Source organism: Nerophis lumbriciformis, linkage group LG18 (assembly GCF_033978685.3).
Source record: "Nerophis lumbriciformis linkage group LG18, RoL_Nlum_v2.1, whole genome shotgun sequence".
Taxonomy (NCBI): domain Eukaryota; kingdom Metazoa; phylum Chordata; class Actinopteri; order Syngnathiformes; family Syngnathidae; genus Nerophis; species Nerophis lumbriciformis.
The window spans coordinates 21,798,435-21,818,356 of record NC_084565.2 but is presented as its reverse complement, the minus strand read 5'-3'; the positions used below and the strand labels follow the sequence as shown (position 1 = coordinate 21,818,356).

At 39.7% G+C, this 19,922-nt stretch overlaps 1 protein-coding gene across 1 annotated transcript in view; it reads right to left on the bottom strand.

The window, feature by feature from the left end:
- ncanb (neurocan b) overlaps positions 1-18,429 on the bottom strand; it is a 492,017-nt gene extending 473,588 nt beyond the window's left edge. The window contains exon 1 of the mRNA XM_061977842.1: positions 18,162-18,429. The gene's annotated coding sequence lies outside the window, so the exon portion shown is untranslated. The remainder of the gene's footprint in view (positions 1-18,161) is intronic.
- Positions 18,430-19,922: the final 1,493 nt, after the last annotated feature.

Below are 19,922 nucleotides of genomic sequence, written 5' to 3'. Positions count from 1 at the left end.
GAGGCAGGAGTGGATCGTGAGGTCGACAGGCGGATCGGTGTGGCGTCTTCAGTAATGCGGACGCTGTATCGATCCATTATGGTGAAAAAGGAGGCAAAGCTCTCAATTTACCGGTTGATCTATGTTCCCATCCTCACCTATGGTCATGAGCTTTGGGTTATGACCGAAAGGACAAGATCACGGGTACAGGCGGCCGGAATGAGTTTCCTCCGCCGGGTGGCGGGGCTCTCCCTTAGAGATAGGGTGAGAAGCTCTGCCATCCGGGAGGAGCTCAAAGTAAAGCCGCTGCTCCTCCACATCGAGAGGAGCCAGATGAGGTGGTTCGGGCTTCTGGTCAGGATGCCACCCGAACGCTTCCCTAGGGAGGTGTTTAGGGCACGTCCGACTGGTAGGAAGCCACGGGGAAGATCCAGGATAAATTGGAAAGACTGTGTCTCCCGGCTGGTCTGGGAACGCCTCGGGATCCCCCAGGAAGAGCTGGACAAAGTGGCTGGGGAGTAGGAAGTCTGAGCTTCCCTGCTTAGGCTGCTGCCCCCGTGACTCGACCTCGGATAAGCGGAAGAAGATGGATGGATGGATGTTTTACAGTTTTTGAAAACCCCAAACTTTCTGAAATTTTCAATTTAAGGTTTTCATCAAAATGATATCAAAAGAAGTCTTGAAATATCTTCAGTTGCATGTTATGAACCTATGTCATATATTAGTTTTACCTTGTACATCTAATTGCTGCTATAAACAAACCTTTGATGTTTGTGTTTCACCTGTATACACACATACTATGTATGTATATGTATATATATTATACACAGTAATGAATGTGTCCACTTAAGAGTGCATTGAAAGGGAACACAAGGATGACATCAGTGCAGAGGCAAAAAGAGGCAGATGTTAATGCCAGCCTTACTTGACAAATTGCACTCCTACGGATTCATTTTCGCAGTGAGACAGTTAATTACAGAACTAGTAAACTGCCCCTGCAGTTCATTTTGAAATCGCCGGGGTGGAACCGAAAGTCTAATTGCAATCGGAGAGAAATTATATTGTACAAAAACCCTCAAAACCGCTCATTGTTTTGAACTTCCTATCAAAAATCCGGGAGCATTAACTCGTGACCTTCATGTCCAGCAGAGTCACCAACTGCCTTCAAATGTTCCTGATTTGGAAAGCAAGCAGTTCCCCGTCTTTTCCAGGCATTGACGAAACTCTTTAAAAGCTATTTGAATGGAAATGAGTCTTTAAAAAGCAATCTTCTTGTGAAAGGCAAAAAACAAATTTACCTCTCTCCACAAAAATAACCTGCGCCTTGAACAAAGTAAGCAGAAAGTCTGAAGCTTTGACACAGTGTTGATTTTAACATCAGTTTTTGTTTCTATGTAATTTTATTCATAGTCTTTTGACAAAAATGTAATTAAGTTTATTTTATTTTAGTAATCTAAATTGATTTACCGTATTTTTCGGACTATAAGTCGCAGTTTTTTTCATAGTTTGGCCGGGCTCCAGTGCGACTTATATATGTTTTTTTCCTTTTTTATTATGCATTTTCGGCAGGTGCGACTTATACTCCGGTGCGACTTGTACTCTGAAAAATACGTTAGTTTTAGTCTAGTTTGAAGAAAGTGCAACCAACACTTTGGGTTGAAATAGAGGAAACCTTTTCTATTTTCAATAAAAGTACTGTCAGAATAATCGTATCTAAGTTATCACAAAACTTTGTGTTACATTGAGTTTAGCTCGCCCTGCAAGAGGACAATAGCTGTCTTTGATCCTACCAAGCAGAAGGCTTGTAAAACTCCACTGTGTACGATGGGGAGCGACATGAAAGCATCGGTTTCTTTGATGTATTGTAATCCACAGAAAGATATTGTCTTGAACCGAGATCTACAAAGCGTAGAGGAAGCAGGAAGCACCTTTTCTTTGAACTGTTTTACAATCTTTTCTTTGAAATGTTTGTAATCAAAGGCGATGGCTGTTTACGACCCTCCTCCCTTAGAAACAGCTGTTGTCATGTAATCAGGGAAAGTCCAAATAAAAGAGGAGGCGACTTATGGATATATATATATATATATATATACTGAGGGATCGAAGGTAACAGGCATTGTAGCTTAGGTGCAGTGATTTCTCTAAATTCTCTGAACCTTTTGATGATAGTACGGACCGTAGATGGTTCGAACGTTAAGTATCTTGTCTTTGCAGTCTATTCAATTGAATATAAGTTGAAAAGGATTTGCAAATCATTGTATTCTGTTTTTATTTACGATTTACACAACGTGCCAACTTCACTGGTTTTGTCGTTTATTTTAGTTGTAATACATAATAGTTAACCTCTCTGTATAATACAAACCCTGTTTCCATATGAGTTGGGAAATTGTGTTAGATGTAAATATAAACGGAATACAATGATTTGCAAATTATTTTCAACCCATATTCAGTTGAATATGCGACAAAGACAACATATTTGATGTTCAAACTGATAAAAAAAATGTTTTTTTTCAAATAATCATTAACTTTAGAATTTGATGCGAGCAACACGTGACAAAGAAGTTGGGAAAGGTGGCAATAAATACTGATAAAGTTGAGGAATGCTTATCAAACACTTATTTGGAAAATCCCACAGGTGAACAGGCAAATTGGGAACAGGTGGGTGCCATGATTGGGTATAAAAGTAGATTCCATGAAATGCTCAGTCATTCACAAACAAAGATGGGGCGAGGGTCACCACTTTGTCAACAAATGCGTGAGCAAATTGTTGAACAGTTTAAGAAAAACCTTTCTCAACCAGTTATTGCAAGAAATTTAGGGATTTCACCATCTATGGTCCGTAATATCATCAAAGGGTTCAGAGAATTTGGAGAAATCACTGCACGTAAGCAGCTAAGCCCGTGACCTTCGATCCCTCAGGCTGTACTGCATCAACACGCGACATCAGTGTGTAAAGGATATCACCACATGGGCTCAGGAACACTTCAGAAACCCACTGTCAGTAACTGCAGTTGGTCGCTACATCTGTAAGTGCAAGTTAAAACTCTCCTATGCAAGGCGAAAACCGTTTATCAACAACACCCAGAAACGTTGTCGGCTTCGCTGGGCCTCAGCTCATCTAAGATGGACTGATACAAAGTGGAAAAGTGTTCTGTGGTCTGACGAGTCCACATTTCCAAAGTGTTTTTGGAAACTGTGGACGTCGTGTCCTCCGGACCAAAGAGGAAAAGAACTATCCGGATTGTTATAGGCGCAAAGTTGAAAAGCCAGCATCTGTGATGGTATGGAGGTGTATTAGTGCCCAAGACATGGGTAACTTACACATCTGTGAAGGCGCCATTAATGCTGAAAGGTACATACAGGTTTTGGAGCAACATATGTTGCCATCCAAGCATCGTTACCATGGACGCCCCTGCTTATTTCAGCAAGACAATGCCAAGCCACGTGTTACATCAACGTGGCTTCATAGTAAAAGAGTGCGGGTACTAGACTGGCCTGCCTGTAGTCCAGACCTGTCTCCCATTGAAAATGTGTGGCACATTATGAAGCCTAAAATACCACAACGGAGACCCCCGGACTGTTGAACAACTTAAGCTGTACATCAAGCAAGAATGGGAAAGAATTCCACCTGAGAAGCTTAAAAAATGTGTCTCCTCATTTCCCAAACGTTTACTGAGTGTTGTTAAAAGGAAAGGCCATGTAACACAGTGGTGAACATGCCCTTTCCCAACTACTTTGGTACGTGTTGCAGCCATTAAATTCTAAGTTAATTATTATTTGCAAAAAAAAAAAATAAAGTTTATGAGTTTGAACATCAAATATCTTGTCTTTGTAGTGCATTCAATTGAATATGCAAATCATTGTATTCCGTTTATATTTACATCTAACACAATTTCCCAACTCATATGGAAACGGGGTTTGTAGTACGGCAGGTAAGCATGATAAAATCTTACTTAAGACATCATCTTTATGGCATAGATTTGAGCATTATTTCCAATGGGAAATTTAATTGTTTTTTCTTATTAATGAGTGAAGCCATAACGGAAGGTGTGAAACCAAGCCAGGATCAAGCAAATGTAGAAATCCTGTTATTTAGACTACACTTTCTCTTTGCCATCCTCTCGCTTTGCTCTTCAATGGCATGGAGGCTGCCCAATGTGAGGATGCCTTAGTGGAACACACCCTCTCACAAGCGCTCAACAAACGCTTTCTCGTCCTCAAGGGGATTAGCGGCCCACGAGTGTGGGGCACACGCCGGCCATCTGTAGTCCTCGCGAGCACTCGCTGTTTAGCGGCTCATCTGCATGAAAGAGATTCAGCACGTACGGCAACAATGCTGATGATAATGATGATAATGGTGTCCTTCTTGGATGCATTTTTTTAAGGTCTGAAAATAGGCCCTCTCCAAACATAAATATAGGAGCTAAAACAACATGGGGGAACTCCTACGGAGCTTTTCTTTTCCCATATGATTGCACCGCATGGGGAGGCATTGTGGGGAAATAAACAGCTCTCTGTAGTATTTGCCTTTCCTGTGGGCTTGCCTTCTATGATAGGAAACATCACAGCGTCTCATAAAAGTGGAGTACCCCTTTCACAGTTCACAAACCTATCATAACACAGTACATCGTCTACAATACTACAGATATTAAACTTGGATGTACTTTCCAGTAGTGGGAGTTACCGCTTGTACAGCAGTATGACTAACAGCATGAGTCAACACACAAGCTGTTTAGACAAGAATGGCTTGTCCAAAGAGATGGCAACACATGTGAGTAGCAAGATAATTGTGCCTTGCCTACACTCACGTCATGGTCTGGGGGCTGCATGAGTGCCGCCGTCACTGGGAAGAGGGTCTGCGGTTCAACATTTTGACTTTGACTTTTAATTACCGGTGATATATCCATGTTTTGTTTCTATAATTGCGTCCCTAGAGAAGACAATATTGTATACTGTGCAATATAAATACTTGGTAACACTTTAGTATGGGGAACACATATTCACCATTAAATAGTTGCTTATTAACAGTGACCAACAAGTATGTGCTCCAGTCAGGCCCAGCCCTAACCAATCTGGCGCCCTAGGCAAGATTTTAGGTGGCGCCCCCCCACATCGGCAGTGAAGTGTATATACTCACAAGAAACCGAATAGCTTTGTCTTTGACCTTTTTTTTTTTTACTTACAACTATACCTAATATATAAAGGGGTGGAAAAGTGACTATTACCTGCAGGGCAAACATTAGCTAACCAGAAGGCAATAACAATGTAAACAAAAAACACCTGCTTAAAAGATCTAATACAAATGTCCCTGAGGAATGTAAGGTGGGAGTACTGTAATTACCTAACGTTACATTATTATTTTCCATAACAATTTAGCCCCCTCCACAATATTAACCCGACGTTAAAACAGAACTAGCTATTTATTGATTAGCAATTGCCGAATCATGTAACATTAGCTTAATGCTAAAAAGCCAGGTTACTATCACATTCTGTAACAGACAAATAATTTCATGTAGGCTAACGTTACCTACCTGCTACCTCTGTCTTTTCTCGTTTCTCCTCCTCTTCTTTTCTCTTTTTTCTTCCCTGGGCACCTGACAGTTTTGGCCGTTTTGACATCTTGTGTTGATATTTTGAAGTGGTGACGTCCAAAAAGAGTCATGATACGGGAAGGGAGGGGGCGCACCGTGCGGGGGGAGGGGGGGGACGGGGACGTAATGTTGTAACAAATAATATTTCTATTAAATAGGCTTTACTTTGCATTTTAATTAAAGTGGTATTATTTTTTGTATTTAGAAATAATAGTACCAACTTTTTTTTCCTTTTTTTTTTTTTCTCCAACATTTGTGGCACTGGCGTGGCGCCCCCTGATGGACGGCGCCCTTAGCATTTGCCTATACGGCCTATGCCACGGGCCGGCCCTGGCTCCAGTCACTCTATCACAAAAAAATAAGAGTTGTAGAAATTATTGGAAACTCAAGACAGCCATGATATTATGTTCTTTACAAGTGTATGTAAACTATAGGGATGTCCGATAATATCGGCAGTGCGGCCGATAAATGCTTTAAAATGTAATATCGGAAATTATCGGTATCGGTTTCAAAAAGTAAAATGTATGACTTCTTAAAACGCCGCTGTACGGAGTGGTACACGTACGTAGGGAGAAGTACAGAGCGCCAAAAAACCTTAAAGGCCGGCCCAATTACATAATATCTACGGCTTTTCACACACACAAGTGAATGCCACGCATACTTGGTCAAAAGCCATACAAGTCACACTGAAGGTGGCCGTATAAACAACTTTAACACTGTTACAAATATGCGCCACACTGTGATCCAACACCAAACAAGAATGACAAACACATTTCGGGAGAACATTCGCACCGTAACACAACATAAACACAACAGCACAAATACCCAGAACCCCTTGCAGCACTAACTCTTCCGGGACGCTACAATATACACCCCCTGCTAACCCCTAGCCCCCCCACCTCAACCCCGCCCACCTCAACCTACTCATGCTCTCTCAGGGAGAGCATGTCCCAAATTCCAAGCTGCCATTTTGAGGCATGTTAAAAAAAATAATGCACTTTGTGACTTCAATAATAAATATGGCAGTGCCATGTTGGCATTTTTTTTCCATAACTTGAGTTGATTTATTTTGGAAAACCTTGTTACATTGTTTAATGCATCCAGCGGGGCATCACAACTAGGGATGTCCCATAATGGCTTTTTTGCCAATATCCGATATTCCGATATTGTCCAACTCTTAATTACCGATACCGATATCAACCGATACCGATATATACAGTCGTGGAATTAACACATTATTATGCCTAATTTGGACAACCAGATATGGTGAAGATAAAGACCTTTTTAAAAAATAAATAAATTAAAAAAATAAGATAAATAAATTAAAAACATTTTCTTGAATAAAAAGGAAAGTAAAACAATATAAAAACAGTTACATAGAAACTAGTAATTAATGAAAATTAGTAAAATTAACTGTTAAAGGTTAGTACGTGGTCATTTCGACCGCCTGCCACCCGACAGAGAACATCATCGCTTCTGCGGCGCTAGAAAACGACAAAACTATCAAACTTTGGAAAAGTGATTGCTAAAAAAACCCGACTTTTATCATTTTTTTGAACTTGTTTTGTATTTTGTATAAAACCAGCAGCACGCACAATCATGTGTGCTTACGGACTGTATCCTTTGCAGACTGTATTGATATATATTGATATATAATGTAGGAACCAGAATATTAATAACAGAAAGAAACAACCCTTTTGTGTGAATGAGTGTAAATGGGGGAGGGAGGTTTTTTGGGTTGGTGCACTAATTGTAAGTGTATATTGTGTTTTTTCTGTTGATTTAATTAAAAAAAAAAATTTAAAAAATTAAAATTTAAAAAATCCGATACCGATAATAAAAAAAAACATTCCGATAATTTCCGATATTACATTTTAAAGTATTTATCGGCCAATAATATCGGCAGGCCGATTTTATCGGACATCTCTAATCACAACACAATTAGGCATAATAATGTGTTAATTCCACGACTTGATATCGGAATCGGTAATTAAGAGTTGGACAATATCGGAATACCTTGATGGGAGTGTTTGGATGTTTTTTAAGCACTGTTTTAGGTAGAACAGAGCGAGGTAGCAATATAAGCGGACTTTTGCTCGCACTTATTTACGTGATAGAATGATTTAAAAAAAGTAAAACATACGTGTGCTTGTCTTACATCAGGATTGTGAATGATAGGCAAAATTCCCCCAAAAAAGTGCAGTTGCCCTTTAAGGCAAACTTAAAAGTTTTCGAAGGAACCAAATTAGACGTCCTGACTTTTTGCAAACGGAGCATCACAGCTGAATGATAATACAAACAACACCACCCCCTCCACCCCCTCCCGGCCTCCTCCGATCACTGGCAGACATTCTTGACTCTCCTGCTGCCGTCATTAATTCAGCAGACAAAAACAGTTACCAGATGTCATTATTTATTTAGAGTATTTAATAGGCAAAACGCTTCTTTTGAATAATACATTTGGGGTGCAAAGCTGGCTATGGGGAGGAGGGTGTGTGTGTGTGTTGTGTGGGGGGGGGGGGTCTCTTGATTAATATTCACAAGCTGTGGGGACCTTTTCTTCTGACTTGCGGGGGTTTTGTGGCCTCCGTAAGCAGCCACCGTGGCACAGCTGCGCCCCTTTTTTTTGTTTGCTGGCAATGTGTGTCCATGGCGGGATCAATATGGCTCCTGACACATGTGAGCACTATTAGCCTGTTACCAAAGCCTGGGTTAGGCTCAGCTCCATCTGCTGGTGACGGGGAGGCGGGACAGTGAGCGGTCAGTCAAGCCGATCGACACGCTGGTTTTATTAAAGGCCTACTGAAACCCACTACTACCGACCACGCAGTCTGATAGTTTATATATCAATGATTAAATCTTAACATTGCAACACATGCCAATACGGCCGGGTTAGCTTACTAAAGTGCAATTTTAAATTTCGCGCGAAATATCCTGCTGAAAACGTCTCGGTATGATGACGCCTGCGCGTGACGTCACGGATTGTGGAGGACATTTTGGGACAGCATGGTGGCCAGCTATTAAGTCGTCTGTTTTCATCGCAAAATTCCACAGTATTCTGGACATCTGTGTTGGTGAATCTTTTGCAATTTGTTCAATGAACAATGGAGACAGCAAAGAAGAAAGCTGTAGGTAGGAAGCGGTGTATTGCGGGCGGCTGCAGCAACGCAAACACAGCCGGTGTTTCATTGTTTACATTCCCGAAAGATGACAGTCAAGCTTTACCATTGGCCTGTGGAGAACTGGGACAACAGAGACTCTTACCAGGAGGACTTTGAGTTGGAGGCGCAGACGCGGTACCGTGAGTACGCATGCAGCTGCGGCTTCCAAACATTTGATCGATTGCCCGTACTTGCGTGCCGCTATGTGCATGTCACGTATGTAACTTTGGGGACTTTGGGGAAATATATGTGCTGTATGAACTTTGGGGAGGTGAACGGTACTTTGGGCTGTGGGATTGAGTGTGTTGTGCAGGTGTTTGAGTTGTATTGGCGGGTTATATGGACGGGAGGGGGGAGGTGTTTGTTATGCGGGATTAATTTGTGGCATATTAAATATAAGCCTGGTTGTGTTGGGGCTAATAGAGTATATATATGTCTTGTGTTTATTTACTGTTTTAGTCATTCCCAGCTGAATATTAGGTCCCACCCGCCTCTCACAGCATCTTCCCTATCTGAATCGCTCCCACTGCCCTCTAGTCCTTCACTCTCACTTTCCTCATCCACAAATCTTTCATCCTCGCTCAAATTAATGGGGAAATCGTCGCTTTCTCGGTCCGAATCGCTCTCGCTGCTGGTGGCCATGATTGTAAACAATGTGCGGATGTGAGGAGCTCCACAACCTGTGACGTCACGCTACTCGTCTGCTACTTCCGGTACAGGCAAGGCTTTTTTATCAGCGACCAAAAGTTGCGAACTTTATCGTCGATGTTCTCTACTAAATCCTTTCAGCAAAAATATGGCAATATCGCGAAATGATCAAGTATGACACATAGAATGGACCTGCTATCCTCGTTTAAATAAGAAAATCGCTATTCAGTAGGCCTTTAAGTGAGCCTTATAGTCCAGAAATACCGTAGTTTTTTTCGTTATTGCTGAGCACTTTTGCGTATTTATTACCTCCCAAAAGGCCATGCAAAACCTCAAGATCTCCAACCGGATGTCTTTAATGTCCCTAATACCTCCACACTTACACCAAGGCAGTTCCTTGGCAGACTCTTCCTTTTTCCATCCTGTGCCAGGGAGGCTTTTTTTCTGATTTAAGCATAGCAGAGGCTTTCCGCGGCGATCATTACATTAACTCCTTCCCTTTGCAAAACTCTCTTTAGATTTCCGCTCGCACACTTGGACGTGATTCAAGTGTAAAATTAAATCCCGCCTGTGGTCCGGGCGACGCTGAGATTAGCCATGCGGAAAGCGTCATCGTTGGGGAAAAAAAAAGGTGACGGCATGCAGAAACGAGATAATAATGCTGTAAACCTCAGTAGCCCAGGAAGAGAGAAAGAGAGGAAGACGTTCTCCATTCTGAGAGACTTTTTGGCCTTGGCTGATGAATGAAAGTCGCCACAGAGAGAGAAAGCAAGTGAACTCAACCGAAAAATCCCCCAAAATAAGGGCTGTGGTCCGACAATGGCGGAATAAAAGAGCTGATCTTGTGAAAACAATGGCACTAAGAGCTTCCCCTGCAAAGAGTGGATGTCCAGAGAGAAGAAGGCAGGGACACAAACAACAAAGATTGTCTGCAATAAGAACTAAGAAGAGCAAAAAAAAAAAAAAAAGAGGCAGGGAAAGGAATTAAAGGGGATTAGATGATACTGATGGTTCGCTAATACACAAAGGGCCACACATGGCTGCTCAAGGAGTCAGAATTCAAATGAAGCTGCACCCTCTGATCAATGAACCGCTTGTCTGATCATTGATAATAACGCAAGGTATCTGGTACCATCCTTGTATGATTCAGTTTTGTGTCCATTTTATGGAAACAGCCTTTTTTTTTTTCAATCAATCAATCAAACTAGAGAAGTCCGATAATGGCTTTTTTGCCGATATCCGATATTCCGATATTGTCCAACTCTTAATTACCGATTCCGATATTAACCGACATCGATATATACAGTCGTGGAATTAACACATTATAATGCCTAATTTTGTTGTAATGCCCCGCTGGATGCATTAAACAATGTAACAAGGTTTTCCAAAATAAATCAACTCAAGTTATGGAAAAAAATGCCAACATGGAACTGCCATATTTATTATTGAAGTCACAAAGTGCATTTTTTTTTTTTTTTTTTAACATGCCTCAAAACAGCAACTTGGAATTTGGGACATGCTCTCCCTGAGAGAGCATGAGGAGGTTGAGGTGGGCGGGGTTGAGGTGCAGGGGGTGGGGGTAGAAGGTAGCGGGGGGTGTATATTGTAGCGTCCCGGAGGAGTTAGTGCTGCAAGGGGTTCTGGGTATTTATTCTGCTGTGTTTATGTTGTGTTACGGTGCGGATGTTCTCCCGAAATGTGTTTGTCATTCTTGTTTGGTGTGGGTTCACAGTGTGGCGCATATTTGTAACAGTTGTTTATACCACCACCCTCAGTGTGACTTGTATGGCTGGTGACTAAGTATGAATTGCATTCACTTGTGTGTGTGAAAAGCCATAGATGTTATGTGATTGGACCGGCACGCAAAGGCAGTGCCTTTAAGGTTTATTGGCGCTCTGTACTTCTCCCTATGTCCGTGTACCACTCCGTACAGCGGCGTTTTAAAAAGTCATAAATTTTACTTTTTGAAACCGACACCGATAATTTCCGAACCGATACCGATAATTTCCGATATTACATTTTTAAGCATTTATCGGGCTGCCGATATTATCGGACATCTCTAAATCAAAGTTTACTTATATAGCCCTAAATCACGAGTGTCTCAACGGGCTGCACAAGCCACAACGACATCCTGGGCTCAGATCCCACATCAGGGCAAGAAAAAACTCAACCCAATGGGATGACAATGAGAAACTTTGGAGGGCGACCGGTGCAATGGGCGTCGAGTAGATCTAGCATAATATAGTGAGAGTCAATGGTGTAAGAGCATGCACCCCTACTGTGTCGTCCTATTACCGTTCTGACAAATACACTATAGGAGTTATTAAACCCAACATGTTTAGTCAAAAAGACTTGTAATTTCTCATACTATGCTCGACAAAACACCCACTTTAACTTTAGGATGTTAAGACAACTCAGCACAAAAGTACACTCCCTGAGGGACTGTCAAGCACACACATGTGTAAAACCCGGGTGAAAAACATGGGCGCCCTCGAGTAAAACGACTTTGCAGGAGCACTGGACTTGGAAATGAATTGTCCATAAATCATTGACCACTTGATTAATGCAGGGGTGTTCAAACTATTTTCCACTGAGGGCCGCAAACTGAAAAATGAAATCATGCTGAGCCATTTTAATATTTTTTATTTTCAAAACCAATTCAATATAGATTTTTTTTTAGTCTCCCATCAAGTTTGGTCTTGATTATAAAAATATTAGAAATAAGTCATGCATGTTTGTATAATTTTTTTATTAATTATTATTAGTATTATTATTATTATTCAACGCTTAAGATAGATTAACTTGCGGTCTGACGAGGCAGGGAAAGGAATTAAAGTGTACAATTTTTTGTATTAATTATCGATATAATGTAAAACTGTTTTTATAAAAGTGTTATGCCCCTGTTTTTTATGTCAAAAACACAAAATATGCAATATTTCCACAATATACATTTCAGAGAGGAATATTTGATGTGAATTACTTAATTGGGGCCTTAAATAGGTCAGTAATTCAAAACAACATTAATTCGTTATTCGTTATTTTTTTAGCATTGACAGTTTTTTTTTAGGTTTTTTTTAGTTGTTTTTTTTAATTCGACTAAAATTCTTGGGGATCCAAAAAGGTCTAACTTATAAAACGGTTTAAAAAAAAGTCATACATATTTTAAGCCTTCAACACTTAAGTCTCTTGATCAACTTCACTAAAATATTAAAGCATGCGGGGCCATTTTGATATTTTCAAAACCAATTCAATATAGATTTTTTTTAAACCTTTAGGTCTCCCATCAAGTTTGGTCTTAATTATTAAAATGTTAGAAAAAAGTCATATATATATATATTTTTTTTTTTTAATTATTATTCAACGCTTAAATTTCTAAATTGACTTGCTGTCTGACGGTGCAGAGAAAGGAATTAAAGTGTAAAAAATAAAGTTTTACATTATAATATTATTCAACGCTTAAATCTCTAGATTAACTTCCGATCTGTTGATATAATTTAAAACATTTTTATACAAGTGTTATGCCCTTGCTTTTTAGGGCAAAAACACAAAATATGCAATATTTCCACAAAATAAATTTCAGAGATGAATATTTGGTGTAAATTAATTAATCGGGGCCTTAAATAGGTCAATAATTCAAAACAACATTGATTCATTATTCTGTGTTTTTTTAGCATTGACAGTTTTTTGGGGTTTTTTGTTAGTTTTCTTTTAATTCGACTAAAAATCTTGGGGATCCAAAAAGGTCTAACTTATAAAACGGTTTAAAAAAAAGTCATACATATTTTAAACCTTCAACACTTAAGTCTCTTGATCAACTTCACTAAAAAAATTAAAGCATGCGGGGCCATTTTGATATTTTCAAAACCAATTCAATATAGATTTTTTTTTTAAACCTTTAGGTCTCCCATCATTGAAATTGTTGGTGTTGGAATTTTTCAAATTGGAGTAACATTTTGAATTAAGAAATGGTATTCCGGAATTCCTGGAATTTCGGTAAAACTGGGAAAATGTCATTTTTTTGTCCTAATTAAGAGGAATGTTTTGACGGTGGAACGGTTGAAATGCGTCAAAAAATGTGGAAGATGTAGTCGCCAGAGAAAAGGGTGGAAATAGGGCTTTGGAAAACCAGGAATTCTGGAAATTCCTGGAATTTTTTTGAACTTGGAAAAAGGATAGTTTCAATTTCTAAGATGAGTGGAAGATGTTGAAGCTGGAATGGTTTGAATCGGTTGAAACTAGAGATGTCATTTCTGGTATTGAACATAAAACACAACATGTCAACTCTTCTAGGTATCAAATACCTCCTTTGTCATGTCCATGGATCAAACCAGTGCTAACTCAACAAACCGTAAGAAACGGGAGGTAAAAAACTATTCAAAGGGGTTACGTTTTCTCGTTTTTGAAAGAGACATTATGGGGGAGTAAGGGTGCCAAATAACGATGTGTTCGAAGCAGAAGACATAGAACGGCAGGTTTTAAGTTTCATTTGGGTCGAGGGGAGAAGAGCCGCAGCCACGCTTTACTTTGTACCTCTTGCTACTGCTGACAGAATTGCTATTGTGACATCCAGTGGACACATTTAGAACAGCAGTTTCTTTCATTTAAAACAATGCAGCTCATTTTTTGGCAAACTCATCAACCGTAGGTTTGACACCCCTGCACTGCTGCATACGTCATCAGCCCGATTTGTTAAAATGACCCTGAACTGTAAAATGTGGTGGAAACACACACCTGTCACGACTTGGTCCTTGGGTTTAGTTTTTCCAGAAGGCAACGGAAAGTTGGCTCGGGCGAGACGGGAATGTGAGTACATATTTTTATTTTTTACTCTAACAAAGAACAAAAAAGAGTACAAACGAAAAGCGCGCACAGTGGCGGAGAACAAACTATGAAACCAAAAGACTATAGCATTAATAAACAAAACTTACTTGGCTTGGACTAAAGTTGCAGCATGAAAGATGGACATGAAAAAACAAGTGTCAGGAATGTGAAGAGCATAAATGTGGGATGTCGCCAGGAAGACAAACTGAAAACAATGAACTTAAATACTACAGACATGATTAACGAAAACAGGTGCGTGACTCAAAACGTGAAACAGGTGCGTGACGTGACAGGTGAAAACTAATGGGTTGCTATGGTGACAAACAAGAGTGCACAATGAGTCCAAACGTGGAACAGGTGAAACTAATGGGTAACCATGGAAACAAGACAAGGGAGTGAAAAGCCAGAAACTAAAGAGTCCAATAACTAAACTAAACAAAACATGACTAATACAAAACATGGTCACACAGACATGACAAAACCACACACTTCTACAGGAACCTTTAGATCCAGGAACCAGAGGTTCCTGAACTTTTGGTGGAAAGTTCCAAGTTACTTCCCTCTAAATGTATAAAGTTGAATTTAACGCTCATCATCATCTTTAATGAGACTTTGTGTGTTGTTATAGTTTTTCCTACTTTTTCTTAAAAGTTTGCTCGAAATTATTTTAGTTTAGTTTAGTCTTTATTTGAAGGGACAATGCACAGAAACATTAAACTCAAAGACAGATATGTTCTGCACCAGATTACAGCTAAATAGCTCATTTCCGTCTGTATTATTTATATATATTTATTTATTTATATATGCACCTTATTGCTTTTTTTTAATCCTGCACTACCATGAGCTTATGTAACAAAATGTCCTTCTTATCTGTGCTGTAAAGTTAAAATTTGAATGACAATAAAAAGGAAGTCTAAGTCTAAGTCTAGTCCCTGGCTACCTAAAAAAAAGAGATACAAAAAACATGCAATAAAACTATAACAATACAATTACACTATAGCATGTAATCAAATGAAGAAAAGTATTAAAATGTCCTCTCATTGACACATACTGTACTTATACAACCACACCTCTGTCACGGCCCGGGCGCACCCAAGTGCGCATTCATCTGTGCGCTGCACTCGGCACACCTCCAAGAGCGTGCCTGGCGCGCGCCACTCCGGTTGCAGCAGGCAGCTGCATTCAATCGGCTCAATCAGCAGTCTACAGACCTGTCACTGATGAGCTTCCGTGCCTACTTAAGCCAGTGCAAACCTGCGTTCCGGGCCAGAACGTAGCGATCTGTTCCAGTACAGTAAGCCGACTCATCAAGCTCTATACATACTCTCTCTCTGGGGTTCTCCCCCTCCGTGTTCATTTGTCTCGTGTCACTTCCTGCAGCATACCTTCGTTCCCGCGTCACAAGCTGTGTGTCTCGTCTTCCCGTGTTCCCTGACTGCATTTTGGATCTCGAATCTCGACCTCCCGCCTGAACACGTACTTTGACGCCTATCTCCTGCTCTCGACCTCACGCCTGCTCACGGACCTCCGAGCTTGTCTTGCCCCCTTGGACTTCCGCACCACGCTCAACATTCCCAGTAACACACTACAGCTAATCTCTACACATAGTCACACACACACACACACACATTTTGATTCGTTTCACACTCCATTCTATTGTAAATACAAAATAAACAGAGCTAAACGAGGTCCTTGCTGTGTGTGCCGTCTTCTTCCCCTGTACACACATAACAACCAAGTCTCGTTCTTTAGATCAACGGGTGATTGTAGCAAAGCCAAAACATTCCAGTGTCCCTGAACGCCTCATGTGAAGCCTCAGAGTGGGAATACTGTATCAGGTTCTATTTTTTTTTTTTTTTTAAACTGAACTGATAATGAGGTATAGCCAGCAGTGGACAGCATGATTTATAGGAGCTCATTCACTTGACGACTATAGAAATAACTTAGACCAGGGGTCACCAACGCGGTGCCCGCGGGCACCAGGTAGCCCGTAAGGACCAGATGAGTAGCCCGCTGGCCTGTTCTAAAAATAGCTCCAATAGCAGCACTTACCAGTGAGCTGCCTCTATTTTTTAAATTGTATTTATTTACTAGGAAGCTGGTCTCGCTTTGCTCGACATTTTTAATTCTAAGAGAGACAAAACTTGAATAGAATTTGAAAATCCAAGAAAATATTTTAAAGACTTGGTCTTCACTAACTGACAAATAAACAGATAACAGATTTGGTGTCCAGTTCAAAGTGTGACATGATTTATTTAAAAATTTGAGAGTTGACTTTTGTGAGTTATTATTTGTACAAACATGGTGCAAAGTAATTCATGATTTGTTAAAAAATGTTAGTGGCTAGCGAGTTAAAATGGGATATTGTGATTTCACAAGACTGTCTTAGAAGTGATCATTTGAAAATGTTCAATTTGAAAAATGTGCATTTAGAGAAAATCTAAAAATAAAGTGTTGCATATTGATATTTATCTGTTTCTATATATATTTATTGTGAGGAATCATTAAGATGATCAGTGTTTCCACAAAGATAAATATAATTAATTATTAATAATAACATAGAGTTATAGGTAAATTGAGCAAATTGGCTATTTCTGGCAATTTATTTCAGTGTGTATCAAACTGGTAGCCCCTGTGATGAGGTGGCGACTTGTCCAGGGTGTAGCCCCCCTTCCGCCCGATTGTAGCTGAGATAAGCTCCAGCGCCCCCCGTGATATAAGCGGTAGAAAATGGATGGATGGAAACTGGTAGCCCTTCGCATTAATCAGTACCCAAAAAGTAGCTCTTGGTTTCAAAAAGGTTGGTGACCCCTGACTTAGACTATTTCAACTCTACGAAGCACATTTTTAAAAGGATTTTTGCAATGGCTTTCCAAAAAAATCCAATCACATTCATACCTCTGTGAAGAGAACTCCGCAATCCACCACGACTCTAACCATGTGCATCAGCTGTATAGTGTAAATAACATAATTGATCTGCATCTTAATCAATCAATCAAAGTTTAATTCAAAACAACATTGATTCATTATTCGGTATTTTTTTAGCATTGACAGTTTTTTGGTTTTTTTTGTTAGTTTTATTTTTTAATTCGACTAAAATTCTTGGGGATCCAAAAAGGTCTAGCTTATAAAACTGTTTAAAAAAAGTCATACATATTTTAAACCTTCAACACTTAAGTCTCTTGATCAACTTCACTAAAAAAATTAAATTGATATTTTCAAAACCAATTCAATATAGATTTTTTTTTAAACCTTTAGGTCCCCCATCAAGTTTGGTCTTAATTATTAAAATGTTAGAAAAATGTCATATATTTTTTAATTTATTTTTTAAATTATCATTCAACGCTTAAATCTCTAAATTGACTTGCTGTCTGACGGTGCAGAGAAAGGAATTAAAGTGTAAAAAATAAAGTTTTACATTATAATATTATTCAACGCTTAAATCTCTAGATTAACTTCCGATCTGTCGATATAATTTAAAACATTTTTATACAAGTGTTATGCCCTTGCTTTTTATGGCAAAAACACAAAATATGCAATATTTCCACAAAATACATTTCAGAGATTAATATTTGGTGTAAATTAATTAATCGGGGCCTTAAATAGGTCAATAATTTAAAACAACATTGATTCATTATTCTGTGTTTTTTGAGCATTGACAGTTTTTTGGGGGTTTTTTTGTTAGTTTTCTTTTAATTCGACTAAAATTCTTGGGGATCCAAAAAGGTCTAGCTTATAAAACTGTTTAAAAAAAAAGTCTTATATATATATATATATATATATATACATAAATTATATAGCCCTTAATCAGAAGTGTCTCAAAGGGCTGCACAAGCCACAAAGACATCCCACATCAGGGCAAGAAAAAACTCAACCCACAGGGGTACAATGAGAACCCATGGAGGTGACCCCCTTAAGTGTAGATAACCCTTCTTGAAAAAAAACTTTCGAGTAAACTCACCTTCTGGCGGAGGTGAACTCCAGTCCGGAGGAATGTATGTGATGCTCCGGCAGCCTTACGATGCAGTGCAGATGATAGAGAGCCACAAACCGGCAGCTGAAGCATCCAACAATGTGTTTAGGAAGAAAAAAAAAAAAGTCGGCAAAAGCAAGTGGGGGAAAAAACACCTTTTTTTCCTCCCGAGTGGCGTCCGTCCGTCCGTGCGTCTCTGGGGGTAGTAAGAGGAAGAGGAGAGTCAATGGATGAGCGGGTAAGCTCCAGAGCGGTGTTCACCTCTCCAGCAGCTGAGCGCTACTGAACAAAAGAGCGCTCTGCAGTATTCTAATGAGGAGGAGGAGGAGGAGGAGGAGGAGGAGGAGGAGAATGATGGTATGGGGGTGCTCAGAAGCAAGGTGGAGGCACATGATCAGAACATCCTGCATGCATTCAATAATAATACCACTTCAGTAATTGTTCCTGTTGGGGTATAATACTGTGATGAAGGGTGATAATGGCAGGGAACACTGCTCGCTTGCTGTTATTAATATGCTTTTAGCGCCCCGAAAAATGCTAATGAAGGCTGAGTGATGCTGAGCAATATGAAAAAAAGGTAACACTTTAGTATGGGGAACATATGAACCATTAATTAGTTGCTTATTAACATAGGGTTAGGACAGAGGTTAGGGAACCTATGGCTCTAGAGCCAGATGTGGCTCATTTGATGACTCAGATAAATCTTAGCTGACATTGCTTAACACGATAAGTAATGAATAATTCCGCTGGTAATCACAGTGTTAAAAATAACGTACAAAATATACCGTATTTTTCGGACTATAAGTCGCAGTTTTTTTTCATAGTTTGGCCGGGGGTGCGACTTATACTCAGGAGCGACTTATGTGTGAAATTATTAACACATTACCGCAAAATATCAAATAATATTATTTAGCTCATTCACGTAAGAGACTAGACCAGGGGTCGGCAACCCGCGGCTCTCGAGCCGCATGCGGCTCTTTAGCGCCGCCCTAGTGGCTCTCTGGAGCTTTTTAAAAATTGTATGAAAAATGTAAAAAGATGAGGGGAAAAAAATATATATTTTGTTTTAATATGGTTTCTGTAGGAGGACAAACATGACACAAACCTCCCTAATTGTTATAAAGCACACTGTTTATATTAAACATGCTTCACTGATTCGAGTATTTGGCGAGCGCCGTTTTGTCCTATTAATTTTGGCGGTCCTTGAACTCACCGTAGCTTGTTTACATGTGTAACTTTTCTCCGACTTTCTAGGACGTGTTTTATGCCACTTCTTTTTCTGTCTCATTTTGTCCACCAAACTTTTAAGGTTGTGCGTGAATGCACAAAGGTGAGTTTTGTTGATGTTATTGACTTGTGTGGAGTGCTAATCGGGCATATTTGGTCACTGCATGACTGCAAGCTAATCGATGCTAACATGCTATTTAGGCTAGCTATATGTACATATTGCATCATTATGCCTCATTTGTAGCTATATTTGAGGTAATTTAGTTTCCTTTAAGTCCTCTTAATTCAATTTATATCTCATGACACACTATCTGTATGTAATATGGCTTTTAATTTTTAGCGGCTCCAGACAGATTTGTTTTTGTATTTTTGGTCCAATATGGCTCTTTCAACATTTTGGGTTGCCGACCCCTGGGTTAGGGTAAGGGTTAGGGCAGGGGTTAGGGAACCTATGGCTCTAGAGCCAGATGTGGCTCTTTTGATGACTGCATCTGGCTCTCAGATAAATCTTAGCTGACATTG